Source organism: Diplotaxodon limnothrissa, linkage group LG15 (genome assembly GCF_057381915.1).
Source record: "Diplotaxodon limnothrissa isolate DT_005_m linkage group LG15, D_limnothrissa_male_GT1.1, whole genome shotgun sequence".
Lineage (NCBI taxonomy): Eukaryota > Metazoa > Chordata > Actinopteri > Cichliformes > Cichlidae > Diplotaxodon > Diplotaxodon limnothrissa.
In genome coordinates, this window is record NC_140610.1 from 22,660,937 (window position 1) to 22,666,936 (window position 6,000).

The window sequence follows — 6,000 nt, forward strand, 5'->3', positions numbered from 1 at the left end:
GGATTATCATTAAACTAATTTTGCATGTTTCTTTGATGTATCACTAAACTAATGCGTTTGTTTGTAACGCTGTTTACTTCCTAGACTCTGCCTGCTTTATACTCACAGAGTGTGCATTGAAATGCTAAATAAAAAATACTGGGTCTAGAGGCCTTTCTGCATTTGGATTCATTTGATATTTTTGGTGATGCAAAATATCCTTTTATTTTATTTTTTTATTTGTTTAAAGTTGTCTCAAACTGGGAGAGAAACAATCAAAAATTTGCTGAAACCAGATACAGATTACCTACAAATGATAATCCTTTATAAACTGGACAAAACCACAACTTGATTTTTCGTGCAAATCTGTTAAGAATGTTTTGATTTAATCAGGTAACAAACACACAGACAACCAAACCAAACCAATAACTCAACAGCTTAAGCGGACGGGCACTACCTATGTATCACAGGCAAGTACAGGGAGTGCAGAATTATTAGGCAAATGAGTATTTTGTCCACATCATCCTCTTCATGCATGTTGTCTTACTCCAAGCTGTATAGGCTCGAAAGCCTACTACCAATTAAGCATATTAGGTGATGTGCAACTCTGTAATGAGAAGGGGTGTGGTCTAATGACATCAACACCCTATATCAGGTGTGCATAATTATTAGGCAACTTCCTTTCCTTTGGCAAAATGGGTCAAAAGAAGGACTTGACAGGCTCAGAAAAGTCAAAAACAGTGAGATATCTTGCAGAGGGATGCAGCAGTCTCAAAATTGCAAAGCTTCTGAAGTGTGATCATCGAACAATCAAGCGTTTCATTCAAAATAGTCAACAGGGTCGCAAGAAGCGTGTGGAAAAACCAAGGCGCAAAATAACTGCCCATGAACTGAGAAAAGTCAAGCGTGCAGCTGCCAAGATGCCACTTGCCACCAGTTTGGCCATATTTCAGAGCTGCAACATCACTGGAGTGCCCAAAAGCACAAGGTGTGCAATACTCAGAGACATGGCCAAGGTAAGAAAGGCTGAAAGACGACCACCACTGAACAAGACACACAAGCTGAAACGTCAAGACTGGGCCAAGAAATATCTCAAGACTGGTTTTTCTAAGGTTTTATGGACTGATGAAATGAGAGTGAGTCTTGATGGGCCAGATGGATGGGCCCGTGGCTGGATTGGTAAAGGGCAGAGAGCTCCAGTCCGACTCAGACGCCAGCAAGGTGGAGGTGGAGTACTGGTTTGGGCTGGTATCATCAAAGATGAGCTTGTGGGGCTTTTTCGGGTTGAGGATGGAGTCAAGCTCAACTCCCAGTCCTACTGCCAGTTTCTGGAAGACACCTTCTTCAAGCAGTGGTACAGGAAGAAGTCTGCATCCTTCAAGAAAAACATGATTTTCATGCAGGACAATGCTCCATCACACGCGTCCAAGTACTCCACAGCGTGGCTGGCAAGAAAGGGTATAAAAGAAGAAAAACTAATGACATGGCCTCCTTGTTCACCTGATCTGAACCCCATTGAGAACCTGTGGTCCATCATCAAATGTGAGATTTACAAGGAGGGAAAACAGTACACCTCTCTGAACAGTGTCTGGGAGGCTGTGGTTGCTGCTGCACGCAATGTTGATGGTGAACAGAACAAAACACTGACAGAATCCATGGATGGCAGGCTTTTGAGTGTCCTTGCAAAGAAAGGTGGCTATATTGGTCGCTGATTTGTTTTTGTTTTGTTTTTGAATGTCAGAAATGTATATCTGTGAATGTGGAGATGTTATATTGGTTTCACTGGTAAAAATAAATACTTGAAATGGGTATATATTTGTTTTTTGTTAAGTTGCCTAATAATTATGCACAGTAATAGTCACCTGCACACACAGATATCCCCCTAAAATAGCTAAAACTAAAAACTACTTCCAAAAACATTCAGCTTTGATATTAATGAGTTTTTTGGGTTCATTGAGAACATGGTTGTTGTTCAATAATAAAATTATTCCTCAAAAATACAACTTGCCTAATAATTCTGCACTCCCTGTATAATCAAAGTCAGAAAGAAATGTATTCATTAAAAAAATTCAGTGTTCAGAAGTCATATTTGTATTTCCAGTTTAGTCCTTTTCTTCTCCGGGTCTTTTTTCATGCTCTCTCTAAATTAGCCTTTATTTGGGTGGATGCTGGCCCAACTTGGCTCGGCTGCCATCAGAGTGAAGTAATGTGTTCTGTGGAGCCCGATTGGCTGCTGGGGGAACACCCTATGGTGGTCCCATACAAAGGATCTGACTACAAGAAGTGTAGCACAAACTCCAATCTGAGACTGGACCCCCACTAGCGTACACGCATGTGCACCACACATGCACGTATATACATACACTACCCTTGGATTGCTTGTTGCTCTCCCCATCACTGATGAAGGAGCCCATTCATGCCCGCTGACAAATTACTACTGAAGCATGAGACTAAGACCCCCCATTTCTTTGTCTCTGTCTCTCTCTGGCCATTATCGACTGTGTGAGATTTGAGTGTGAGAGAATATCACACTGGGGACCAGAACTATGAAAGAAGCATTGTGTTTAGCACACTTTCAACTGTGGCTTTTTTGGTGGAAAATGTATACTTAAAGTAGCATTTAATCTGAAGTTTTACAGTAAATATAAAACTTTTTTATGCAGTTGAGCACACATAAAATGATGTCTTCCTATTTTACCTTTTGATGTTTCAAAAGAACAAAAAAAGTTTTCATAGTTCACAGAATCAAATAAGGAGAGAGGTTTCATTACTTATCCAAACCTTTAAAGAGAACAGATTGAGACTTTTCTTAGTCTTACTGTTAATAAGATCAGTGCTACATCAGCATCAATCAATCAAAATACACTCACAATCATGAGGCCAATGTAGGCAGAGTATTTAGTTTTAAGTACAAGAATAGAGCATTTATAATAATAAAGTAATGCAAAAATTATTGTTTCAGCAGCTTCACTTGATATAGAAGAAGAATTGATGGAGTGACTGATAATACGGCATAACAGTTGTTGACAGACTTACTAAGTAGAACTGCATCTCAACAGGACTAATCACTTTTAGTCCAGACAGCTGGTTTACCAAAAAGGATTAAAGACCAGAAAGGAGGAGGTAGCCTGAGGTCTCCGTCCACCCCTGACCTTGGACTTGAGCTAAAAGGATGCTCAAATCTCAAAGCACTAAGGCAGCAAGGTCAAAACCAGGGCTCCATAGACAACTAAGAGACCAAGTGGTTTGCCCGATAAATATTGGACATTGTTATTTCATTAGGCTGCATAGTATGTAAGTATCATAATTACCATATTTAGGGTAAAACTAAAAGAAAAATATTGCTGGAAAAAATCATGTTAAATTACACAACACTATAAAAAATATTAATTTCTTCTATCTTGAGTGCACACTGTTAGGCTTGAAGTCCACTGAAGGCATGTAAAAAAGGGCTAATAGGTATCTTAATTATGTTTTCTTTACTATCCAATACCCCAAAATGATAGGTTTGGCACAGGCAGGTTACACATATTCATACATCTGTCCTTAGATCACTAGAGTTTGTGTTGTTCTTAACATTACTAGAAGACACTAAGAACAAACAATGTGGCTTCAACTGATTAGCAAAACTTCAATTAAATAGCTAACTAGAAAATGTTGCTTAGATCTATTGTGCTGATTTACTCTCCTCCAGCAAAATCACCAACCACCAGAGTAATCTGCAGCAAGTATAATGCAACAGAACTAAATCTGCAACCATTAAAATCAAATGGGGGATCTCTGGTTGTAAAGAGAAAGACAGCATTTGAAACCCAAACATGTTAAAAGGGATTAAGTGATTTGGAAACCTGAAGGGTAATGGTGATCTGAACCATACACACATAAACCCAGAGAGATTCCAGCTCCCCAGGAGAGGGCAGTTGGATGGCTGTACTGTCCTGACAGTAATCCTCAGATTAACTGATTGTGGGCCTCCACCAGCCAGCCAACTGGAACTAAAGCAGAAATGTATGCAAACCTGAACATGTGGGTCAGTCAGCCAAAGGGACAGCTAGCCAAACAGACAGTCATTTAAGAAGACAGACAGTCCACCAACCAGCCAACCAGCTTAGTTGCACCACTGTGTGTTTTCAGCTATTGAATCCCTCTTTCACTCTGTAGCCTCATTAGTTTTGCTTTCACAATCTCTATTTGGAAGATGCATGCTTATAAAGACAAATTGGTTTTTTTGTTTGATAATTGTGATTTTGCCACACAAAACCTTCATCTTACATATATGTTTGTGTTATTTCATAGCCAGATAGTAAAACACATGCAATGCTTAGTGTGTAACTTTGAAAAATAATATCTTTAAATATATACCTATGTATTTGATTTTATTTAAAGTGAAATGAATCAAATCAGTATTTTGTTTATAATCAGAAATTAGAAATAACCTACAAAGGAGAACAAAGGTTTTCAGCAGCCCTCATTCCTTTGCTCCAGTGGCTAATGCAAGTTAGTGTGGCAACAACAATTCTACTAATTAAAGCATTAATATGGCTACATGATTATCTTAAACAGCTGATCTTTACTTACAGATGCAGAGCAAAATGTGAAATCAGGCCTGATTTTAGACATCTAACAAAACAAAAACAAAAAAACCCAGTGAAAAAAAGTTTACTTCGACATCATTCAGCCTACTGTGAAATACCAACTCATTTTTTTGGTTTTAATGATATTATTGTTATTATTATTTTAGGACTCATTCCTGCTGTGCAGTATTTTTGTTTGGGAAAAATAAAAGCTGTTCCAATGACAGAAGTTGCCATTAAAAAAAGAAAACACAGCTTTCATATTGCAGTGTGTAGTACTCCCTTCACAAACTAGTAATTTGGCTCTTATGGGAACTATAATCAAAACTATGAGACTCAGACTACAGTCTGATGTACTTGGCTCCATGCTTTCTTGGTGTCTCCTATTTCTCTTCTTCCTCTTAGGGATCATTTTGATACCCAGTGGAGGGAATCTTATTTATTTATTGTTTGGCAATTTACACATTATGTAATTTGGTAAGTACAAAAGTGACTGAAAGAGTGAATTCACAGGACTGGGAGCTGTACTCATGTTGCCGTGGCAATGGAGTCCTCTACATCGCCATGCTCTCCACCAACTCTGTCTCCACGGTTACGTCCTGTCAGGCACTGAGTGGGGGGAGGCAGGGGTTGGTCAGGAATAATAATGGCAAAGAGGCACATGAGGGGGAAAGGTTTAACAATAACACAGAGTACACATTCACTGCCCAAGAATATTTTCTAAACTCCGGACAGAATATAAGAGAAATTATGAGGAGCTTAAAAAAGTTACTCAGGAGTTCAAAAATGTTACTGTGAAATAAGGTAACACAGAGTCATTGTTTTTATTGTATACAGACTGATTGTAGTCTACTCTCAAAGGCTCAATCTGAGCCAGGAAAAACCCAGATTGAAAAAAAAAAGTGCTGTGAATCTTTAGCAGAGGTGTAATCAACATTGGAGGAGGGAGGAAAAGGGACAAAAGAGTTGGGAGGGTGGTGAGAAGAAGAGAGGGGCAAATGCTTGAAGTGGAGGCTGAGAAACAAGAGGAGTTTCTGGAAAGTTTGAACAAGAGAAGAATAAAATCATGGGCTAATGGTGGGAGGGAGTATGAAGGTCATCCGGGCTTAGCCGTCGTTCCTGCGCCCCTCCTGCAGAGATGAACTAGCCAGCACAAGTTTAAGTGTCACTTTCAAGTTAGCCACTCTTAAAAGTTGCAGCTCAGCTTCTTTTTTATTTCATTAACTGCAACAGCTAGTACTCTATTAACCTGCCTGTGAAAACAAGGACAATAGAGTCAATGGAACTTTTGAATAAAGGGTTTTATTTAATAGAAAAATAATCATTAAAAGGAAATCAAGATTTTCTCTTACATGTAACAAGACAAGTCATCTGGTGCTATTCCATTCTGAAGCAGCAGCTCAACATGCCATCATTCATGCGCATTTTACCCAGGGTAGATACATTT